This window comes from Artibeus jamaicensis, unplaced genomic scaffold (assembly GCF_021234435.1).
Source record: "Artibeus jamaicensis isolate MK-2021 breed Jamaican fruit bat unplaced genomic scaffold, CSHL_Jam_final contig_464, whole genome shotgun sequence".
NCBI lineage: Eukaryota > Metazoa > Chordata > Mammalia > Chiroptera > Phyllostomidae > Artibeus > Artibeus jamaicensis.
Window position 1 is genome coordinate 10,378,141 of NW_026521842.1, and position 24,360 is coordinate 10,402,500.

A 24,360-nucleotide genomic window follows, 5' to 3' on the forward strand; every position below is an offset into this window, starting at 1 on the left:
GGGTCTTCCCTTGCTGCTGTGGCTTATGGCCCTGGACAGCCAGGACCACCTACTTCTTCGAACTGCTCACTAACCAGACCTGTGAAATGGGGGCTCGGAGTGTATTTGTGCGACTTCTCTAACAGTTAAACAAGATGATGAGTGATACACTGCGCCTATCTTAGACACCTGACACACAAAACAATGCAATGACAGTAACCAGTTATTTTAGCCAAGGTCAAAAGAGGGCAGAGCTATTGGAGAAGGCCAGATGAGAGAGGAGAAAACTCAGAGGTGGGGAAGATGAGTCATGGGGAAGAGTTGTGTGAAAAAAAGCACTTAGTGCAAAGCCGATGTCATGATAAACCAAGGCCACCCAAATGAGAACAAACGGAGTCCATTTATTCAAAGATCAGCAGGGGAGTCAGCCACCACTCAGGTGTGTTTGGCAGACAGTCGAATGTGCACAGGGGAGAAGAGGGGTTCTACAGTGAAACGATGACAGACTTCCGGTGTGTTCCTAGTAGAGGCTGTTGGCACAGGGGAGCCAGAAGTGGGTTAACTAGAAGCAGGGCATCATGCGTGACTGATTTCTCTGGCTAGTCCCGCGTTGGACATGGGTATAAGAACGAGGGAAGTGGGGTGTTGCTGACCATGTTCTGGATACTCCTGGTTGAGTGCTGCAGAGGCTGTGGTTTGGCTTCTCGGGCTGGCTGCTTCGGAGGTTGCAGCCAAATAGGCTCTAGGCATTGTCTGTACATTGGGTCTCTCATTAGCAAGATCTTCTACTGACCAGGGACTGGGCACCCCAGAGCTATCCACAGACAGCCGTCAAGGAGACACTTGGCTAACGCAGTGCGTGCGGAGGAACAGGCTAGCTGCAGGTGAACAGGCACCATCCCTCAGCACTGCCTTGGGACAAGGGCATCCTGTTCCCAGAAGGCCCTACACAGTCTAGAAACCAACTCCCTGTTACAAGGGCCTTTGTGTAGGGATATACGTGAATCGGAAGGGAAAAAGGCTCTTTGACGTCCTAAAGAAATAGCCATTTTTCATACAACTTCTGGGAGGTGGTAATTTATCAGTCATCTCGCAACATAATTCCTGTCTGACTGATTTTCTCTCTGGCTTCATCTTCTCCACACACCTATTCTGGGTGAGTAAGAATAAATACGGTGTACAGATAGGAGGGTTCAAAAAGCCCAATGAATAATGGAAAAGACCAAGCTAAAGCAAATGAAAAAGAAAAGCTCACCATTCATATAAAATGTCTTCCAAAGTGATTACTAATGTCGCTTCTTAGAAAACCAGCAATGAAAAACCTCTCACTTTTTAGAATTAGAGGGGGAAAGGCCTGGTGTCCTAAAAAGGCAGAAATACTCAGTTTGGTGTCACCAGCGGTAGCCAACACATTTTTGGCTCTGTTTTAAAAACTTCTTTTTAGAAGCTTCTGTTTGGGGGCGAGGGTTTAAACCCCGTATTTGCTGCTCACTGGGCGGGACATCCTGAGTCATGCTGAGGACTGTTTTGAGGAGTACAGGAAGTGCCGGTCTGAGGGCTGTCCCGTGTCACTGGCCCTCGTGTACACGCGTGAAGAGACAACTACTACTTGGTAAAGCAGGGAGGAGTACGCCCGCCCTCACAGGATGCCGGCAGTGGAGGCGTGACAGAATGCAGATCAGGCCTGAACAGCGCCTGGCACAAAGCAGGCTGGTGTCCCCTCTCTTCCGAACAGACCCAAAGATGCTTTGCAAAAGATTTCCTTGTACAATAGATTGAAAAAAGGACCATAATGGTATAATCAGGTGCTTTTTTGTGTAATGATATATGTGAAGAAAGACAGAATTAACTGGAATAAGCAGCTAATCTTTAAAGTGAGAAAAGAGTTTAGGCAACACTTTAAAGGGCAGTTATTCCACATCTTTGTATGAGCCTGGCCAGCATTCATTTGCTTTTACAATAAAACACCCTGATTCCTTTGGGAAACAGCTCCCACCCAACCTCCATTCGTGGTGGTACATGGCTTATGTGTGTCTGATCATTTCTACATGCTGATTCCAGGATGCACCCCAACTAGACCAGTGAAGGTCGTCTATGGCCACACCACCCTGAATGCACCCGATCTCATCTGATCTCAGAAACTGAGCAGGGTTGGGCCTTGTTAGTACTTGGATGGGAGACCAATAAAGGTCAACTGGTCAACTCCAGGTTTTGACACTGGGGTTTGCCATCCTAAAGGTGCACCCAGCTTTGCCATTACCAGGGAAGAAAGTTCCCCAGTCAACACAGGGCAAAGCTGGGCCAAAAAGGGCCAGAGAGAGAGATTCGTGATGACATCTTCCGAATACTCAGGTCCAGTAGAGCCTGAACCAATTAAATATCCAGATATAATAAAATTTTAAATATGTAAGTTACTCTAGTGTTACAAGCCTAAGGAACTCAAGGCTCCTGTAGTGAATGGAGGGGCAGAGTGGCAGGCAGAAGGAATAATAGTGCCAGAAGATGACCACGTCCGGACCCCTGGAACCTGTGAATACGTTACTTTACATGGCAGAGGGGACTTGGCGGAGGTGAAAAGTTAAGGTTCTTGAGTTGGGGAGAATATGCTGGATTACCCAGGTGGGCCCAGTGGAATCACAAAGATCCTAAAAAGAGAAAAGCCAGACAGGAGGAGCAGAGTCAGAGACTGGCGGAGGCGACAAGGCCAGAGGTGAGGAAGGGAGACGGGGAGAGGGCCCTGGGCCAAGGAGCACGAGCAGCCCCCAGACACTGCAACAGAGCCCCCTCGAAGCCCCCGGAAGAACCTGAGCCCCCCAGCTCCTTGATGTCAGCCCAGTGGGACCCATGTTGGGCTTTTAATGTCCAGAATGGCGAGCGAATAGATTGCCATGATTTAAGCCACCATCCTTGCAGCCATTTGTTACAGCAGCAATAGGAAACCAGTGCAGATTGTCAGAAGTGGCCTCTTGGAGGGGCATTTGTGCTAAGGGATGAAGAGGAGATAGCCGTACCAAGGGAGGGAGGAAGACAGTGGCAGGAGAAGAGTCAGAACGTGGAAAACCCTGGGATAGAAAAGGGGTCGACGTGCCCTGAGAAGAGCAGGAAGATCATTGTAGCTGGAAGGTACATTGCCGAGCCTTGATGTCCAGGGAAGAATTTAAAGCACTTTAAATATTTAATGAACCCAACTGTGGAAGAAAAAAAGCATTCTTTAATGATTTCCTTGATTTTAAACTCATTGAGGACTAAAACTGAGGCTCTTCCATAGGTTAATAATAACTAGCACAAAGAATTCCACCAAGTGCCATTTTCCTTAATAATTCCAGTATGTGCTTATTTAGATTCATAGCACGCATTCCAGGCTTCCCGGATGTGCCTTGGTCTCATGCATTCAGTCCTGCTGTACCTGGCCATGCACTCATATTCTGGGCCCATAATAGACACTAAATAAGTATTTCCTGGATACATATGCCCAAGGTTTTCGGTTTGCAAATACAATCCCTGATGCTATATACTCCTCATGACCTCCTCCCTCAAGTCACCCTAGTAATAATTAAAATGTTCTGCTCGCACAGAAGAGGAAGGTGACAGACCCAGGGGTGAGCATCTGTCCACTGGCACTACCTGTCAGATCAGAAGTGGGGCGGCGAGGGGTCGGGGAGGGGGGGGATATGGGAACTGGAGGAAGTGGTGGTTTTTTCCACAGGTAGTATCAAGATATCAAGTAAGCTGGAGGTTACTAATTATGACAACTTCCTCATGCTGGGAAGAAAATAATTTTTGGAGCAGGGGGCTGGTTCCCCCTACCACTTTAGCTGCTGAGCAAGCAAAAAGCAATATGAAAAACTCTATGGGCACGAGAAGTCCAGGGCTTCCTTTTAAATCAGTTCCTAGAAGGCAAGGAACCAGTATATCATAGTGAGACAATCATTTATAATGGGACCATTATTAGGAGCCAAGATATAAAAACTGTACATGAAACAGCCTTATAAGCAGATTCGGTGCGTGGCTGATTAACCTCCTTATCCCACTGGGGACTCGGAGCTCAGGGGAGTGGTAATGAGATGTGGAAGTCATCCGCCACGAGGTCACGGGTTTAAGAATGGACGTGTTAGCAGGGGCCTAACCTGTACTACGGGCTGAATCATGGCGCACAAACAGGCACGCAGGTGCTCTAAGGGCTTGGAGGTACGGAGACCGGGGCTCGTGTCCCTGCGCTGCCCCTGAACTGGCGATGGGATGTTTGTGCTGGTCAGATCCTCAGCTTCACAGTTCAGAAAACCTCACCAAGGTTCATTTTATTTTTTTCACATAAATATAAGCATGCTTGGCACATGGTAAGTATGTGATATATGGCAACTATTCCTATTCTAATAGATGTTTTCTTTTGAGTTCTTAGGCATTAAAAATGCCAGATATGGCTGTGAATAATTGTAATAGTAGGTTCCAGTGATACATCACTAGTATAGCAATAATCCCACAGTTCCGCACCTAGTAGGAGTGGGGCATAATTTGTGTACAGGCAGTAGGATTCCAGATTCCAGTCGACTGTTAAACTATGTGCTCATCCTAAAGGGCTCGGCAAAGTTAGGAAAGAGACGGTTTTCCGGCATTTGTGATGAATGGGCCTCACACCGGGATTCCCCGCTGATGCACCCCAGTGTGGAGCCAGTCTCAGAAGGAACAAAAGAAACAGTGGTCAGGGTGGGACCTGGCCGTGCACCCGCAGCTGCCTTAGCCAGCAGAGCCCATGGCAAGACTACGGGGACTCAGCTTGCCCATGGGTCTCACCCATGGGGTGGGTCCTGGTGGCAGAAAACTCACAGAGACAAGCGAGGTGAGAGCTAGGGGCCAGGGCAGCACTGAACTTCACCTGGAGCGAGCAGATGGTGTTAACACAGTTGATGGATCCCACCGAGGCCGACATGGAAGCAGGAAAGCCAGAGAAAAAGAAACAGTGAGAGGGACTTTGAGCGAAAAAAGAAAGGCAACATGAAGCCACAGAAAGATGAACTCAGGGACCAAAGCCCTGGGTTCGAATTTGACCTATGACTTCTTCCCCCTCTTCTCTCTCCCCTTTCCACCCATGGCTTTAACCTGGGATGCTGTAGACCAGATATTCACAAATAGCCCTTGATTAGGAATTTTGATTTGGTTGTACAGGAAAGGGCCATACATTTAATTTAATGTTTTTGTTAAATGGAGAGAAGTTGTAAATTATTTGGGGGCAGGAGGTCTCCCACGCAGGGAGGTACATCACACCCAATGCAATACAGCCCTGGAGTGTTAACTCTCCGACCCATTGACTGTTGTCTCTCCCCTCCACCCCGCCCGGCCGCCACCTCCCTTTGCACTTTGCAAGGACCTAGGGCTCTTGATGAAAAGGGAGGAATAATCCTTTCTTTGGTGTCTGCGATCAAGATCTATTTGGTAACCCACTCCTCTAATACTGCCTGTGCAGAGAAATAATTTCGGCTCCCCGTTAATTTGAGTATTGAACTGAAATTCTGCAGCTGCTTTCTGCCAAGCCTGAAAGCAGAAATTAATTTCAATGACCCAGGCGAGTGGAGGGGAGCTCTGTCAGGTAATTAGTCTTCGTCTCTGCTACTCAGGGTCTATCACTGTGCTAATCCATACATAAACCCAGGCATTCCCCGAGTCGCTCGCAATCTGCGGGGCCGTTTAACTGCCTCTTGCTTGGGTTCACAGAGAGCAGGGGCATCTGCAAGGGAAACGGATGAAGGCCCCCTTTCATTTTCCTTCCTTCTACCTATTTGGGGCTGGCAGAATTAATGCAGCTGATTTACATGTTCTTTTCCTGTTTGATGGAGGCTGCCTTTGATTAAGTAGAGCTCGGGGTGCGAGGGGGTGGGGGAGGGGCTCCCACTCCTGCAGCTCTCTGACTTGCCAGTTTATTAATGAAAGAGGCCCTGATATTGATAGCCCTGACACTACAAGTGCAGCAATTAAAGGGTCCGTCCTTCCAGGCTTTTAATTAAAAGGGAGCTTTTCTCTACCTGGGACGGGTCCTATTGTCAAATTTGCATTTGATTCTGGTTTGGGATGTGGGCATCCCTGCCTTTTCCTTTAGGAAAATCTCCTGGGGGACCCTTACACCTGAAAAAAATTAACAAAGGTGTGAAGAGCTTTGTTCTCATAAGGGGTCATTCAGAAATCCAAGGAAATGGAGGGTTTGGGGAGGAGGCACCTGTTCAGGAAAGCAGCCTGCCTTCCTCCGTCCCTCTGAGCTTCATGATGTCCATGCTTTTACCCTGAAGGAAGGGATGTGGGGAGGCATATTCAATAGCAGCTATGACAATTCCCTGAGCACTTACTAAAGGACTGCACTGGCTAGCATTGGTCACCCTATAGCAGCCATGTGGGGTGGGTCTCAGCAGGGCCACCTAACAGCTGAGAAAACTAATGATCAGCTCAGAGACAGTAAGCAGCTGGTGGTTCTTCCTGCTCTGAAGTCCTTCTTCATTCCACTTCAGGAACCAACACTCAAAAGCCCGAGGGGCCAGGCAGGTATCAGACATGGTGGAAGCAGATGAATTGGGAATATGGGCCTGGGAGTCCTTATCCCCTCTAGGGGGCGCAGTCTCCCCTTGCCCAACCCACCACCCTCCTGCCAATTCTGCCTGACAGAATTCTAATCCAGAATGGCTGGCCTTTGGTGGTATTCTAATATTGCAAGAGAAGTCAAAAATCTAAACTTTTAAGTGAACTATCCCTTAAATGATGTTCATTCATTTGTTAGTGAAGCTCATGCTTGCGACTTTAGAGAAACTCTTCACCTGCCTCCCGGGAATCATTTTTAACTTTGTTCATTCGTCTGTGCTTTGAAGGCTTCAGCCAAATGGCAGTGACCTGGCTTTGTTTGCCAGCAATGCCATGTCACTCTCCTGGCTAGGTGGTCACAGGCTATGATCTGCCCCAGCACTGTGTGGAAATTAAAATGGAAACAAACTGTGATCCCCAAATGCTTCCCTAAAGAGTCCCTCCACAGTTGACACCAGACCCCCCACCCAGGCCAGTCACAGACAGACCTGCAGTTTGGGGGTCTCTCCCCAACCCCACCCCTTCTGCCCGGTCACCTTAAACCAACCCTTGGTTTATTCCCACTTCAGTGATGAACCAAGTCTGTGACCTTGGGCACTTTGCCCCCTTTTTCTGCGCACCTCAGCTTTCTCACCCGTGAAACAGGATCATCTGAACTCAGAGGTCCCTGAGAGACAGTGCATGGGAAAGTGTGGGCACAGCTGCCTGCCTCCGGGAAGGAGGCCGCCAGGCTTGAGCACGCGCAGAGTGCCCTGCACGACTTCCGATCCAAAGTGGTGCACAAGCTCACGGTTCAGACCTCCCCCAGGACAATGAAACAGAACGAGGATGGCTGAGCACAGAGCAAGCTAGTCTTTCAGCCTCAGTTTTTCCACCTCTAAAGTGGGCTCTATCTGCGGGAAGATAAAAGGAAAGGACTGCGGGAAGTTATAAAAGGAAAGCAGGGCCAATACGTAGTAGGCCTGCAGAAAACCAAGCGTCTACCACCTGCTCTCTGTAGGGCTTAATTCTCTTGCTTTAGACTCATTGTTCGGGTTTTATGCTTCAAAGATCTTTTTTCACGCTTAGCCCTAAAGCTAGAAAATGGAAAAAAATAATAAAAAGAAAAAAGTCCTGAGTCTTCACAGGAGCTACAGCGGTGAAATCTCCTAATCTTTTCTCATTTTACTGTGAATTCCTAGAAATGACAACATCCCCTCCTAACATAGAGAGAGAGAGAGAGAGAGAGAGCATGCACATGCATGTAAACCTCGACAAACAGAAGAAGCTCTAATGCTCTAATGTATTTTATCAGAATCAAAAGTGCACTATCTCACCTCTGACCCCTCCCCCACTCCCTCCTCTGACCTTCCCCCCTCCTGTCTGCTCCAGTCTACTGCTGGGGCCACTGAGGAAAAGTCAGAGGCATTAGTCGGTGTCAAGTAGCACTGCCATCCACATTCTATGAGAGTCAATTGCAATTAACAGGGCCATTCAGAAAGGCAGGTTCAGGCCAGACAAAGGGAGCACAGCCAGATCTTATCAGAACCCAAGGCCAGCAGGCTGGGTCTTTCCAAGGCTGTCTGCACAGGGGGGAAAAAATTGGTAGTGGGGGAAGAGCTGGGTAGGGGAAGGAAAGCTGACCCAAGAAGGGAGGCGACAAAGCTACACAACTGAGCAAGGAGGTTTGAACATAGGAAGACAGACTCCTGAACCCACCCACCCCCTGGACTCAGATCCTGACTTTGTCTTGGCTACTGAGGACAGGCAGGCAGGTCACTAATCCCTCCAGGCCTTGGTTGGCTTATCTGTAAAATGGGAAGAGCAATGGTACATACCTTCCTGTTTTTAAAATTGTCCTGTGAAATGTTTACAAAGTGCTGAGGGTAGAGCTTGGTACTGGGCAGTTATTCTAAAAGCTTGGCTTGGTTTGGACAGAGACATGGACAACCAGGAGACAAATGGATTCTTCAGGCTGGCACTGGTGGCAGGGTGGTGGCATAAATACAATTGAAGAGAGACAGGCAACCGGCCTGACAGTGCCTCCCTATCCACGTCCTCTACCTCGCCAGACAGAACCAGGCTGCTGGGGTTGGTGGGCAGGGGCAGTTCAGGGGTGCTGACACAAACTACAGAGCTCCTATAGGTGGGTGGGGAGTGGAGCAGGGAGACACACCCTGCACTTGGCCCTGGGCTGGGGGAACATTGGCTAGGCCACTGGTCCCCCACCCATCACTCCATTTGGCACCCTTTTCTTTGTTTCTTTGCCATAACAATGAGGTCAGGGACAAAGGAAGTGTGATTCCATAGAAAATTCTAAAGAGACCTGATTCCAAAGCCAGGTGGGCCACTGGTGAGTACCATGACTGTGGACCCGTGGCTAGGGCTGTTTAAAGCCTCATCTTCAATACGAGACAGGAGTACTTATGAGCACAGGGTTATGCGGGCATAGGAGGAAACGTGGGAGGCAGGGTGGGCACTCCACACGTGCAATTTATTTTTTATTATTCCGGCTTTCTTGCTGGGCTCCGGATGGACAGGTGCCGACTGGCTCAACCCGTCGGCCTGTCTGAAACGGGCACATGCCCGTCTGGAACTGGGCAGACGAGGGGAGCGAGTCCAAACCACACCGGCCTTCTGCCAGGTAAGGAGCCTCCCCGGCGCACTGGCCCTCGGCTGCTCTTAGGGATCCTTCAATGACACGCTCACGTCTATACGGTGAAGAAGTTAGCAGAAGCAGCAGACCAATTAACCAGAGGTTGAATACTCCTTGATCCTCTTCCCAGAACAAAAGCACAACCCAGGGAGGGTGGGGATACTCCTCTCTAGTTTTACTTTCCTAGCTGAGCTGCCTGTTTTTGTTTGCATGCCTCGGTCCCTGAGCACATGCCTTTTGGACCCTCTTAAAATTCCAGAAACTGGAGGCTAAAATAGCCATTCATTTAATTTTTTTAAAGTTCCCATGAGCGACAGAAAAGAGGGTCATTACTAGTAAGCACAAGGACTGAGGATGGTGGGGGAAGGGAAGAGTCACTCCGTTTTCTACCAAGAAAAATAATACACAGCAAAACCTCATTAAGTCAGTATCGGTTTATTCAAAAGAGCTTATCATTTGCAGTAACTATTCCCCAACCAACTGGATGCCTCTATTGTAATCTTCTTTAATGTTGAAAGTCTGATAATTAAATATATTAATATATCAGGACAGACTTTATTCGAAGGCATGTGGTATTTTGTGTGTCTCTCAGTGTCCAGCAGAGCAATCAGTACATAGTACGTATTCGATAACCCTTAGCTTCTTTCCCTGGCATTTTGTATTATCAGAGCTTTAATCTGGCCTATATCATGTCTAGTCCTTATCAATAATAAGATATTTCCATTTTAATATACTACCTTTTATTAAACCAGAGCCACAAACTCTTAATAGCAAGGGCCTGTCCAAGGCATTTTAATCACGTCTGGAGTGCCGATGTCTCTCCTAGGAAAACACGGGTGATGTTCGGTGGCCAGGATGGGGACCGTCCACCCACCTCCGTGTTGGCAGAATGAGTTACAGGATTGTATTATCAGTGCAATTAGGCCAGGCTTCCTCTGCACTTCCACAGCAGGCCTCTCAGCTCTGTACAATAAGAGGCGCTTTCCACTGTGACCTGGTTTCCAGAGCATTTTTTTCCATAAAGGGGTCGCCACTGATGCCTGTGAGGAAAGGCCAACTTGAGTTTTGTGTGCACCTGCCACGGACAGCTATTCCAACATGGGACCCAGGCCACGGGCAAACAGGTACCTGGTGCTTTTGACGATGGCCACAATGCCAGTACTAACGATCATGATGTTGACATTGGTGACAACGACGTTGCTGAGGGTGCCAGCTCAGAACTGTGCACCTGAGTGGGTGCTGCACGAGCATTTTCAGCACCTAATCCCTCCAAGGACTCTCTGGGGAAGGAACTGTTAATACCCCCATCCTGTAGATGAAGAAACTGAGGCTTAGAGAAAATGAGTGACTTGCTCAAGGCCCAGGAAATAGCAGCCCATCCAGGATATGAACCCGGGTGTGCAACTTCTAATTCTTCAAAGTATAAGCACTAACCCTGTGTCTTTGCTTGGCTGCTATGACAAACCACCACAGACTGGGTGCCTCACACAACAGACCCTTGTTTCTCATCACTCCCAAGGCCGGGACGTGTAAGATCAAGGTGTGCCCACAGATTTTAGTGTCGGTGCAAACTCTCTTCTTGGCCTGGAGAAGGCTTCCTTCAGGCGTGTCCCCACGTGGGGTGATGGGGGGCGGGGGCGGCCACAGGGGGAGGAAGAGCGAGAGAGAGGGACAAAGACAGAGACAGACAGACAGACATCTGTGCTCCTTTTCTTACAAGGACAGTAATCCCATCACGAAGGTCTCCCTCTCATGGCATCTAAACCCAGTCAGGTCCCGAAGGCTGTGCTTCCAAAGACTACGACGCCATCTGGGGTTAGAGCTTTCAACATAGGAACCTGGAGGGAACACAACCCAGTGCGTAACAACCCATCTGGAGCAATGCCTCCCCTCTTGTCTGGTCGGGACAGCACATCAGCGGGCCTGTCCTTCTTTCTGAGTTGTCACAGAGGTCCCGGAGTCAGGACCGAAGGCAGTGTGGCCCAGATCCAGGCTCATCTGCCTGCCATCCTTCCTTAGGCCTCCAGGGTGATGGATTAAATACCATTATCTTTAGAAATCAGACTTTCAGAGCATGAATTTGGGTGGAGGGGGGTGGCATTCACTCAGGCCTTAGCACTGAGGGAAGAGAGGGTCATTCAGTGGTTTGTTGACACCTCCCTCCTTTGCCTCGCCATTTCTTGATCTGGTCTCACCTGTTCCCACACACCCTCAAAATACAAAAATAACTACAGCAGGAGGAGCGGGAGAATCCAAGAAACGGACCGAAGGGTACAAGTCAAAGACCAGCTCAGTAGTAGCTGCTAATACTCAGACATGATAAGCTACTGTGTGCCTAGAACTATGTTGAGTGCTTTAGTGAGTAGCATCAGTTATTCCTCACTTCCTTCCAAAATATCCAGTAAGAAGATAGAGGTAGCTATGAACCCCACTGAACAGAGAAGAAAATACAGCTTAGAGAGACAAAGTAACTTTGCAAGTTGTTGAAAGCGACTCAGTGGAACACCAAAGGAGGATGAGAAAGAACTCTTTAGCTAAAGCTGGAAGGGAAGAGGACTCCCGGTAGAGTCAGCAGCATGTGCAAAGGCCCAGTGACAGGATCGGAGGGGTGGGAAGGGGAGGAGGAGTGGGGTGAGAGGAGGCTGCAGACAGGCAGAGGCCTGGCAGGGTCTGCTGAGGATTTTGGGTTTTATCCCAAGGGAAATGGAGAGCCAGGGAAGGGATTAAGCAGGGCGTGGAGAACAGGGTGGTGGTAAGAACAGATTTCTATTTTAGAGAAATGATTCTAATGTCCCCCTGAGGAAGGGATTTCAAGAGAGACAAGAGGGTAAACAAGATCTGAGTTCGGAATCTCTCTGACCACGCTGCTATAAATGGCACCAACTCACAGGTTCAGAATTCATCACATCGCTACCAAGTGGGCTGCCAGGAGACGGGGGACGGCCAAACCTCATCAGTGTTTTCTGTACCTGCCTTTGTGGGGGGAAAAAAGGCCCTGGCCAGGTGGCTCAGCTGGTTGGAGCACCATCCCATCCATCAGATGGTTGTGGATTGGATCCCCACTCAAGGCACAACCTAGACTGTGGGTTCAATCCCAGGTCGGGGAACATATGAAAGGCAACTGATCGATGTTCCTCTCTGACATCAATGTTTCTCTCTCTCAGTCTCCCTTCCTCTCTCTCTAAAATCAATAAATATATCCTAAGGTGAGGATTAAAAAAAAAAAGACACAAGCAAAAAAGTCTTCTTGTTTTTAGAGTCTTTTAAATGGCATAAAAACCCCAAAGGGAAAAGTGCAACAAGGGAAAGCAAGCAGTGGTGCCCTTTGAAAAGTTTTAATTTTATTTTAACTTTGCTAAATCTACTTATATTCACATTTTGAAATATGTACGCACGATAAAACACTGCAGTTATGGTCTATTGGGTTAAAATTCCACTTTTTGGAATGGGTTCAAGGGAATACTTATACAAAAGACCTCCGAGTGGAAAGTAATTCTGCAGATAAAATAGAATGAAAGCATCCTCTAAATACGCTCCTTGCAAGATACAGGCACAGTGAGGAGGGGTCTGAAGCCATCACTAATGGGAGGTTCAAAACAGCCAGCCTCTGGACCACTCATGGGACCAGCTGGAAAGGAAGCACCTTGCAAGTCCTCAGCATCAACACCTACACTTTTCCAAGGATCTACCCTCTTTTTTCCTACTTCACTTGAAACCCAGAAATTGACCCCCAATGTAAAAGAGTGAAATTCCATTCTAGCACGCTACTCACAAAGCACGGGCAACCGTGGTGTTTATTTTGCAAAGTTCCAGACAAAGAGAGCTAAAAAAAATTGCTGGAAAAAATCCATCAACAAGCATTTCTGCACTTATTCTGTGTAATTATCCTTGTATGGAGAGGCATACAAAAAGGGAAGAAAACACAGTTCTTATTCTTAAGGAGTTGGCAATCCTGTTAGAAGGGTTCTGCTCGGCTCCAAGTGTGCACAGAACCACCTGGGGAGTGAGACGGGAATGCAGATTCTGCACCTGCATCCCCCGCCCCCAAGACCAAGTGCATTAGAGTGTCCACATAGGGCCCGGGGATCTGGATTTTAAGCAAACGGAAGGGCTTCTGATGGGGGCTGGAATTCTGAATCATTGAACTGAAAAAACAGAGAGAGAGAGACAGACCTACAGGAACGTGAGCCCTGCAGACTCAGACGGGAGCGGGGAGCCCTGGTGCCTACCCAGTCGCACCCTGCACCCAGGCGGCCATCCCCGGGTGGTGGTCAAAGCACCCAGCCTTTGTTTTACATCGCCAACAAAGGACACAAGCCCTACGTGTGGACATTCATTCCACTGCCAGACAGCCGTCTGCTACCCTCTGATGAGCCTTCGAAACGCTGGAGCTCCTTGCATCTTCGCCCCGTTCACCTCCCTTGTTCTGAACATCACGTGTTTGTCACGGCTGTCCAAGCCTGACATGCCTGAGACAACTACGCGCTCTGTACCTTTTACCTGTCCGGTGAGCTCTTTGAAAATAAAATGGAGGTAAAAGAGATGACACCCATGTTCTTGCTTCATAGTCCCCGCTTTCCTAAGACTTCAGAAATTATGGCTTTAATTATTTGTTCTAGACTTTCCAAAGGGATTAGCATCAAGGCTATTTCCTTCCTGTCCTTGTTAATTATCATTCTCTTCCCAGCTCCCACCCCACATTCATTCTTCTTCTCGCCTCTAATGAGTCCAGTTCTGCTTCTTTCTCCCATTTCTCCCCTTTCCTCCATTGATTTTATGAAATTTTCCAACAGAATACATGTGGTCTCATTTGTGACTTCCTTTTGGCATCTTGAGTGGCTACTCAAAGATTCATAGTATCATAGAACATCAGAATTTGAAGGAGCCTTGGAAACCAGCCAGGGCAACCCCCTCGCTATGAAAGTGAAGAATGTGGGGCGCAGAGAGGACACAGGTCTAACTGAGATGCCCAAGGTGGGGACTGAGCCAGCATGAGGACTCCCGTCTTCCCCCTGGCTATTTTTGGACAAGCTGCCTTATTGGGGACTTGGAGACCTGACTGTGTGGTCAAGCAGGTTCTAAGGTTCATCCTCTCAGGAAGAATGGTGACAAACACAATAAGAAAGAGAGTGGCCTATGGAGTCCCTAAATTATGTCAGTAAAATGTTAAATGAGAGAGAAAACTCACGCACACTCCTAACGGCTCTAGAGCGGTTTTTCGTGAAAGAGGTAACCGTTTCACCGAAATATCAGGAGTCACGGCAGCAGGCCGCCCTTTGGGTATATGTGTGGGATGCGGGGAGGACAAAGGAGGACCAAAACCAAAACAAGGAAGGGAACGAAAATACACCTCACCACGATGGCCACATGTCTAAAAGACATGGGAGTCAATGGAAAGAGCTCTTGGTGGCCAAACCACCTGGGCAATAAAATAAAGCAGTATTGGATCATAACCCGCAGTGGGAAGTGAATGTCCATGGGCCCACACTGATCAAGATAAATAAGTGGGAAGAAGAGACAAATCTCCCGTGCAGAAGAATTCCAAATAGTTCACACAGACACTCTGCCTACATGAAGTAAGAGCATAGATCCTCACTCAGGAGTGGTCTGCACGCAGAAATGCCCCCCCAAAGAGAAGAGGATGCAATGGATGGGAAGAGAGTGACCACAGTGGAGAAACCTGACAAATGCCACCCCAGCCAGTACAAAAGGTCAGCCTCACGTTCAGCCTCACCGTGACCATCACGCTGACGGCACTGCCCTTGATACGATGCTAGGGGAAGGGCGCTTCGCTCCTGCGTCTTCTCCTCTGAGACTCGTCGCCCCAGTCTAGTCCTGAGAACGAACCAGATGAACTCCATCACCGGGCATCTTACACAAGCCCCAGCCACATGCACGCCTCCAAAGTCATCAGAAACCAGGGAAGTCTGAGAAACGGTCGTGGCCCAGCAAGTCCAAGGGGACAGGATGACTGAATGCATGTAGGACCCTGGAATATGAAAAGGTCATTGGGAAAATCAAAGGAAATCTGTATAAGCTATAGACTCTAGTTAATAATATATTAATATTGGTTCTGTAATTGTAATAAATGAACCAAATAATGTAAGATGTTAATAATAGGACAACTGAGTATCACTGTCTCAATTTTTTTTTGTAAATCTAAAATAATTCTAAAGATAAAATCTAATTAAAAATAGCCCTGGCTGGTGTAGCTCAGTGGATTGAGCGCGGGCCTGGGAACCAAGCAACCACGGTTTGATTCCCAGTCAGGGCACATGCCTGGGTTGCAGGCCAGTTCTCTCCCTCTCTCCTTTCTTTCCCCTCTAAAGATAAATAAATAAAATTCTTTAAAAAAAATCTAATTAAAAATAAAATAAATATATGTGCTAAATAAAGGAAAAGAACAGAATATAGAAAAGCACGTGCCATTCTAGAGGTAGATTGGGGATTCTTTGAATAGGGAGATTCAGGGTCCCAGTTACCCTTGGAATCGAGTACAGGCCCCAGGGGATGAGCAAAGCATGGGGGCCCAGAGAAGGGACCGTGGTTACCCCTGACTGAGGGTCGCACAGCAGCTGACCCCAAAGAGCTGAGCGGCCTGTCAGTGGCACCATCAGCATGATCGGTGATGCTCTCCAGCAGTGCTCAGTAGCTCGGAAGTGGGAGCAAAGTCTTCAGCCCACTTGGGATCTACAACAAATCAAAGGAGGCGGGGGTGTCCTCGGATGTCAGCAGTCACAGTTTCCAAAGACAGGCTCCTGTTCCAGGGACACAGACAGCACAAGGGGCTGGCTTGGCCGGTAGGTAGCCAGGCCCTGCAAGAGGCCGTGATGTTCTCACTTTTAGGTTCCTTAGAAAGTGTCCTAGAGGTGAATGCTACCTTCCCCAGCATTCAAAACTGTGTTCACGCAATTCAGTTCCTTTAGGCAAACAAATTTAAACCAGAAATTGTATGGGGAAGGATACTTTCTTGTTCGCCATTGTGCCTTTCTGCAATAAATAATTCCCAGGCAGGGTGCTGGAGAATTCCAAGTGATAGACATATTGTGTTCATGACAGACAACTTTAAGAAAAATCTTTCTGCAATGAAAGTGAGGGTTCCACCCCCCTTCCTGGCATCTTGGCTTGCCATAGAAATGAGTGATTTTCTGAATTTCTGCCAAGTTAGATGGTTCAGCATGCTATTAGATTAGTCTGTTTATACAGAAACAGCCAAAAATAGGAAACACACAGAAGCTATTAAAGATATTGTCCTGAGAGGGAAAGATGTGAACGGTTTTCTTACTGCAAGTGGGGCATAAGATATGAGTCAGTATGAATGTGATAAAGAAGTTAATGTGTTCTAAAGCAAACCGTTGGTTTCTTCATCTTGTTTCAGAGGTGACGATAAAAGGAACATACAGACAATTATTTAGGGTCGGGCGAGCATGGAAGGCGGTGGAAACACCACGGAGACCAGCGCCACCTGGCCCGGCTCTCAGACACAGCCCCCATCAGCAGATAAGGCTGCGGCAGGAGGGGCGTGCTCACAGGGAAGGGTGGTTCCTGCCCCACCCACAGGCCACCCAAAAAAATCCCACAAACACCAAACCCCAGATTCACTAAATATACAAATACAGAAAGGTTTCAGAAATTCAAACGTGAAATGCCGATTTCACCTCTGCCCTGGGGTTGCTGTGGATGCAATCTCATGGAAATCACTCGACCTCTCAGGTCAACGCGATTCAAGACGGGACTTATATTGAGTTCTACCTGGGAGATGATGTGCATTCCTACGTTCCTCATCTATAAAGTAGATGGGACGGTGAGACCTCTGCCTTGAAGTCACCTCCTTTTCCTCAGTAAGTCACGAGGTGACATGTGGAGGAAAGACAATGCCCTATCCTGGCCACGTGAGCTGCTCTTGATGACGTCTTAGGCTATACACACAAGTCTCTAAGTGGGAGTGTGTCCAAACACCCACATGGGGCTCAGCACTATCTGTTATTTTCCTCTTAATTCATAATTGAAAGGCACAAAGAGAGAGAGTTTTCTACAAAGTATGTTTCTAATGGGATTATCATCTTCTTGGGTGGTCCTCTGAATCTCAGTGAGCAACTTAGAACTTGTGAGCAAAGGATATCAAAGAAAGGTGGAAACTCTAGGGTCCAGAATGTGTTCATTTTCTATGGCCGTGTAACCAATTATCACAAACTTAGCAGCTGAAAACAATGCCCATTATTATCTTAGAGTTTCAGTGGGTCGGAAGCGTGGGTGTTGCTTGGCTGGGTTCTCAATTTTAGGGTCTCACCAGGCTAAAATCCAAATCGCAGGTGGGCTGTGGTCTCATCAGAGGCTCCACTGGGGAACTGCCATCATTTTTAAGGTCCTTCAGGCTGTTGGCGGAGTGTATTTCCTTGAGGTTGTAGGACTAATATCCCATTTTCCTGCTGTCCACTTGGGGCCACACTCAGCTCCTAGAAGCCTCCTGCAGTCCCCTGTCCCAGGGCCTCTGCACTGACCTCGTCAATGCCACCCATGGAGAGTCTCTCTGCTGTCAGATCTGTGTATAAGGGCTTTTACTTAAGTCAGACCCACCCAGGATGCTCTCCCTTCTGATTAACTGAAAATCAACTGGATTGGGGCCTTAATTAGATCTGTGAAATCACTTCCCTTTGTCATATAATGTAGCCTAATGAAGGAAATGACATCCCACCATCTTTTTCATATTCTGTTGCTTAGAAGCAAGTCACAGGTTCTGCCCGCATTCAAGGGGAGGGGATCATACCAGGGTGGGCCCATCTTAGGGTCCATCTGTCAGAGGAAGGAAATACAGGGGTTCACTTCTCAAGAAAATGCCATCACAGTATGGTCAGAATTGCCTCATTTATAAGTGTGAGCTTAGAATCTAGGTACAGGGGAGAAGGAGGAGGGAGAGAAAAAATATAAAGCCCCATATTTTTCCAAATAATCTTCTTTTCCCAAGGTTCTTCTAGGATTACCTGCTGGCAGGCATTAGGTAATAAAATGCAGGTATGCTTAAAATGTACAGTTAAACTGAAACAGCTAACAACTGGACAACCAAATCCCTCCTTCCTTCAACCATGGCAACAGTGACATGGACACCAGGAGCATGGACATAGCAAGGAAAGGCAGGGCAGGTTCAAAGGTAAACCTGGAAGTGGCTGAAATACCAGAACCACACTAGTTTCAAGGACTATTTGATAAATAATCAGATACTACATGCCGGCCACTAAAAGCCAAGTTCAGAGGCCTCTTGATAAAAGAAAAATAGGGATGCATCTAGGTAGAAGAAGAAATGGAAGCTGAAAGAGGGAAAGAATAAGCAGCACCAAGAAGGAAGGAGGCGTCAGTCTCTAGGAGAGGTGAAGGGAAGAGGCTAAGACGAGGAAAGGGGATGTGGGAGAAAGTGAAGCGACTTTCACACAACAAGGACTTGAGTGGCGGTGAGGAGCGGGGTGGGAGTGGGAATGAGCAAACGGAGCCACGAGTGAACTGGCAAGTTCAGTTAACCAGAGTGATGAGCCAGGTGAGTAGAATCCCACAGAGCCCTGCAGGCCTACTCTGGCCATTAACTTTAACGTTTTCCAGAACCCTGGCCCTTTGAAAAGGAGTATTTTGTTTTGAAATTGCAATGTAAAGAAATAAAATATGGGGAGATGTTCTAACACGTGGAGACACAATCTGGGCAAATAAATGGCTGAAAACAAAATCTCGACCAAATAAATGCTCTGTGTGGTGACCCGGACACGATACATGAATAAAAAGAAAAAGAAACCTGAGGGGGATGTTTGTAAATTTGACACAGTTGCAAGTAGAGCTCACTAAAGATTATTTCTATGCAAATATGCATTTAGCCAGTTCAAGAATGAGCAAAAAGATCTAAATATATTTCTCAAAAGTCAATTCTTACACAGTACAAGTGAATCAAGAAGCAAATACACCAATACATATTAAAATGTGGCAAATACGGACTTGTCAGAAGATACGCATCCTGGATGTGGGTGACAGGGACTGAGAAACTGTCCCACACTGCCTGAGCTCTATGTCCAGTCTACAGAAGGTGTTTGACAAAGGCACCTCTGCCATCGATGCAGCAATGTTCCCCCTCCCAGGGACAAAGCTTGAGCCTTGAAAGTCCCAAACTCCCTGGTTGCTACATAGAAGGCTCTTCACAACGCCGTGTGCAGCAAACTTGTAAAACAGAGCACCCCAACTGATTGGCGGTGCCACCCAGAGATTCCAAATCCAGGCAATAAACAGGTTCTTAGTGGAAAGCTCTCTGTCCACTTTAGCCCCTTAACAACCATCCCTCGTACATACCTTATTTAAGTAGCCCGATATTTGCTGGTTAGACCAGGTCCTTTGATTCCACATTCCAGAGAGTGAAAGGTATATGTAGTATTCTTCATTTGTTGTTTTCACCATTAGCTAATAAATATACCATCTTGATCAGCTGTGTGTCTAAGTTTTCTAAATTCATTATTAACTAGAGATTGTCTCCCTGCATTTGACAAAAGAGGAAGCTGCCCTGAGAGATTTGTCAGATTCATTGTCCTTTTAAGTGTCCTGGGGTTAATTAGGAGCAGAACTGGGTCTAGAGGAATCCAGAGAAAGATAAGGCATACATTTTTTGTACTGTAACAATTATTTGTCTTTGCTTTTATATTTACAAATGGAACCCCACAAGTGAGGTTAGAAATCGCAGAGCAGCAGTGGCTGGAAGGACACGTGACAGGGCCACCGGGGTGCTGCAGTGGTCCTCTGTGCTGGGCACTCAGTTGTGTGAGCATGCCAGTTCATCGAGGTACACACACAAAATGTGTACCCTGTTCTGCTTACATTACACCTCCACGAAAAGTAAGGAGACTGCCCTCAATGTCAGTGGCCTAGATCAGGCCTCTGTACTGGCAGCACCGTGGAGGGTTGTGTGTTTCTCTAACTCAGGCCTCTTCCTGGGCAAGAACCATACGGGGCACACCTGCGGCACCAGAGCAAAGCTCATCGGCTGAATATTCGATCATGGACCGAATGTCACAGGGAAGGGGCTGCAGACTTTCTTCTCCCTGTCTCAGTTCTATCTTGGGTCTTATACATATGATAAGAATGAAGGAAATTCTGTATTTGTTTCCTCCACCAAACACTAATAGTGGGCTGAGATGTGCCCTAACCTCTAGGACCTCAGCATGTGACTGTATTTGGAGAGACAACTTTGAAAGAGGTAAATAAGGTAAAATGAGGTCCTACTAGTGGGCCCTAATCCAGCTGGTGTCTTCACAAGAAAGGAGGTTGGAACACAGAGAAGACCGGATGAAGGTACAGGAAGAAGGTCGCCACTTACAGGAAGTAGAGGGGCCTTGGGAAAGACCACCCTGCTGCCTCCATGATTTCAGACTTCCGGCCTCCGGAGAATGCTTTCTGCGGCTCAGCCGCCCAGCCTGTGGTGCCCTGCCGTGGCTACGCTGAGTGAGGAACAAATACAGGGGCCAATCTGAGAACTGCTGCAGTGTTTCTCTGTTGAGAAAGCCTTAGACGAGGCTTGTGGAGTCAGGAGCACTGGGACTCGTGCCCCTGCCCTGCACTGTGGCCTTGGGCCAGTCACTTCAAGCTTCCATCATGGGCAGAATGTAGACAGTCACAACCCTATAGGCTTGTCATGAAAATTTAATTAGGTGATACATGAGCGGTACTGAACATTACCTCGGGCTCAGTTGGAGCTCAATAAATATTAGCTGGTAATGCTATTGATATGATGATGATAAAATGAAGGTTAAAAAATACTTTCTGACTCACAGTTTGTTATAATGATGAGCACTGTTCAAACGAAAAAGGTGCTCTACAAAGGTCAATTAATATTTTGACAGAAACGTTGAAATGTAGCAAGGCAGCTTCAAGCAAACAAACACTTCCTCCGTTCCTCGGATGTGAGGCACGGTGCTAACACGACACCCAGGGGTTGGGCCATGCGCACAGGTGTCCTGGACTTAGGATGGGGTGGGACCCACAGGGGAGGTGCTAGTACCAGGGAAACGGGAGAATGAGCAGCGGGTTCACTTCCGGTTTGGGGATTGGGAGCACGTCCTCGGGGTTCTCTCCTGCCACCCCTCAGAACAGGCAGAACACAACCCCCAAAACTACAGGGGGCCTCTTCACATAGCTGCTCACTTGCGCCACCTGTATTCACGCCGAGTCACTGCACTGAGCTTCCTCAATAACCAGATCAATTTCATGTAGTAATTGGGCCATCAGCAAAGCGGCACGTCTGACCACTTTTTGAACTGAATTGCCCAGTCTGTTGAGAGAATTGAACAAAGCGTCCAGACTATTTATCTGGTGGCCTACACGTTAGAAAGGTCTGGGGAGGCCGCCCAGACCACCACTTCAGGTTTTGTCCCTCCTCAGATGGTGTTCACTCTCTTAAATGCGCCCCTTGTTTAAACAAAACAAACATGAAATAACATTTTACTTACTCATATAATTTTTTCAAAAAAGCTATGTGTGTGTGAGAGTACATATGTCTGCATGGCATGAGCACACACACCTGGAGGAAGCAGAGAACAGCTCTCACCTATAGCTTCGGGGGCCCATGGGGGCCCATGAGACAGAGGGCAGAGAATTCTAGAGCAGGGTGAGGAAGCTAACTAATGTTTTGTTTTGTTTTTAAGAAGAAGAAGAGTAACCGACTGATTTCCTAATATAACATTTGAACCTTCTCTTCCTCATTTCCTTTCACACATATTTTGAACCTACTATACAACAGGGCCCACGACATGGAGAAGGAGAAAAATGCAGCCATGACTCAGTGGACTGAGATCTGTAGTGGGGCCTGCAGCTTGGGATCCCCCATTAGTACCTTCCAGAGTGGCTACTCCCTACTGAACCACAGACAAGGTACACAGGGAGTGTGGAGTCCCTGCCGTGTTTCTATAACGTTATAACTCAGCCTACCATCTTTCAAAAGCGGTTGAAGTCCCCATATGTAAATTTAACTGCAAGTCTGAAACTTGTAAAAATGATTTTACAACTAGAATCATACAAGAGGATCCCCAAATTTGGCACACATTCCCTATTTCTGAATCACAAATGCATTAGCCTCACCTTCCAGTAAGATTAGGGCAGAACTGGGTACAGCACCCAGACCAGAGCAAGGGATTAGTAAACAGGTGTTGACTGGTTAAACTGAGCATCACAAAGAGCTACGGAAAAGAAAAAGCAAAGAATGCAATTAAAAGACAACTATGCCCATATTTCTGGGGTGTCTACAAAATACTTCACAGTGGTGCCTGTTGTCAGCACCCCAACCCTGCCACACCTGGCATCAGGATCAAGGAGTCCCTGGAACAGAACTAAGAAGGGGAGGTCCTTCATCTCCCATACACTTCTGTCCCATTTGGCACAAAGACCCACATGCTTCCCTGAAGTCAAGAGACTCACACTGACAGGGTCAGCTGCAGGAATGATGAGGCAGCAGGCCATGCAGGACAAACAGCATAAATAGGGTGCTCACCACTTCCACTAACAGACCCTGAACAACCTGATGCTGTTTTTTTGGTTTGTACCAGGATGTGAAAGAAAAAAAATTCCTGCACTTTCTGTCTCTATGGTGGCCTGTATTGAATAGGGGACTATATCTGCAAGATGGATAGATAGATGATAGATAGATAGATAGATAGATAGATAGATAGATAGATAGATAGATAGATAGATAATATGCTGGCCCAGAGAGCCTGCCACCTCCCCTTCAGCCAGGGTACGGGGGATGCTGCAGGGTCCCAGCCTGAAGGCAGCAATCTGGACCCAAAGCAAAAGATGTGTGCCATGCATGACAAGCATGATTTTACTAACAACGAAGGAGTACACATGTAAGCAAACCATCCTGCTGCATTGTGCGTCTCCTCACAATGTCACAGCAGAAAGGGATCCTATGAGACCCCAAAAGTTCTGAACATGGAGAGTTCTTTCAACAACCATTCCGTAGCCAGAGCTGTTTAGAGCTGTGTGAGTTATCTGTCTGACTGAGTGTGAACGCCCACTCATTTTGATGCAGATAGTCGTGTGTTTAATTACAAGGTGCTGCCCTGAGGGGTGTTACATCATACAAGGTTTAGCAAACTTTCTGTAGAGAGCCAGGTAGTAAATATTTTAGGCTTTGTGGGCGCATGGCCCCTGCCGAGCACACTCAGCTCTGCCACCGCAGCTGAAAGCAGCCATGGATAACCTGTAAACAAGTGGGTGTGGCTATGCACCAGTGAAACTTTAATTGCAGAAAGAATCCTCAGCCTGGCTGGTGTAGCTCAGTGGATTGAGTGTGGGCCTGTGAACCAGAGTATCGCGGTTCCATTCCCAGTCAGGGCACATGCCTGGGTTGCAGGCCAGTTCCCGGCAGGGGACACACGAGAGACAACCATACATTGATATTTCTCTCCCTCTCTCCTTCCCTTCCCCTCTGAAGATAAATAAAAATCTTAAAAAAAAAAAAAAGAATCCTATGGCCAGGCCCTGGGCTGTACGTTACTGAACTGTGCAATGCACAGGATATGCAGCAGGATATGCAGCATATCACCTTCCTAAATTTTGAAAATTTCTGAAACACATCTAGTTCCCAGGGCTTTTAGACAAGGGGTTGGGAATCCTGCAGTTCCATCTCCTCAGGGAAGATCTTTATGAGGGGCTGGGACTGTCCTCCAATCAGAGCTTGGCTGGACTTCCTAAGCAGCTTTCAGTCATCTGCTCTAATGCTTGCACAGCAACGACAGTGGTTGTTTCTACCCCAATCTGGAGTTCAGGTTTGCAGGACTGGCAGAGAGCACCTGCTACCGGTCAAATTCCGCAGGATGACTTTCATGCTGGTTTTGCAGGGAGAGAAGGGGGGTGAATGCCCCTTCTGAAAGGGCAGGAAATTGGGAGGACAGCAATTTTCCCAAAGACAGATTTTCCAGATGACTCTCCTAGACATCCATCCATTTTCACGAGGAGCCCTTAGCACAGGGAAGCACTTGAGCAGCTCTAGGGTCCAGATGGCCACATGTGACATGACTTGGGGATGGGGTCCACACTCACCAAGACTGTAGGGGAAATACAGGGGCTTTCATGAGAACCAAGGTTTCCAGAAAAGTTATCTCTGCTCTCTAGCTCCTGAGCATCTGACACCGTCGAGAGCATCAGGAGATGGGCACAGACAGGAA

The 24,360-nt window shown here is 47.6% G+C and overlaps 1 protein-coding gene and 1 non-coding gene across 6 annotated transcripts in view; one reads left to right on the forward strand and one right to left on the reverse strand.

Annotated features, from left to right (window-relative positions):
- WWOX (WW domain containing oxidoreductase) overlaps positions 1 to 24,360 on the reverse strand; it is an 894,507-nt gene that overhangs the window by 458,810 nt on the left and 411,337 nt on the right. The gene's annotated exons all lie outside the window — the stretch shown is intronic.
- On the forward strand, positions 22,682 to 22,808 carry LOC119048958 (small nucleolar RNA SNORA31). The gene has a single exon (XR_005082423.2). It is a non-coding gene; the product is annotated as a small nucleolar RNA SNORA31 (small nucleolar RNA).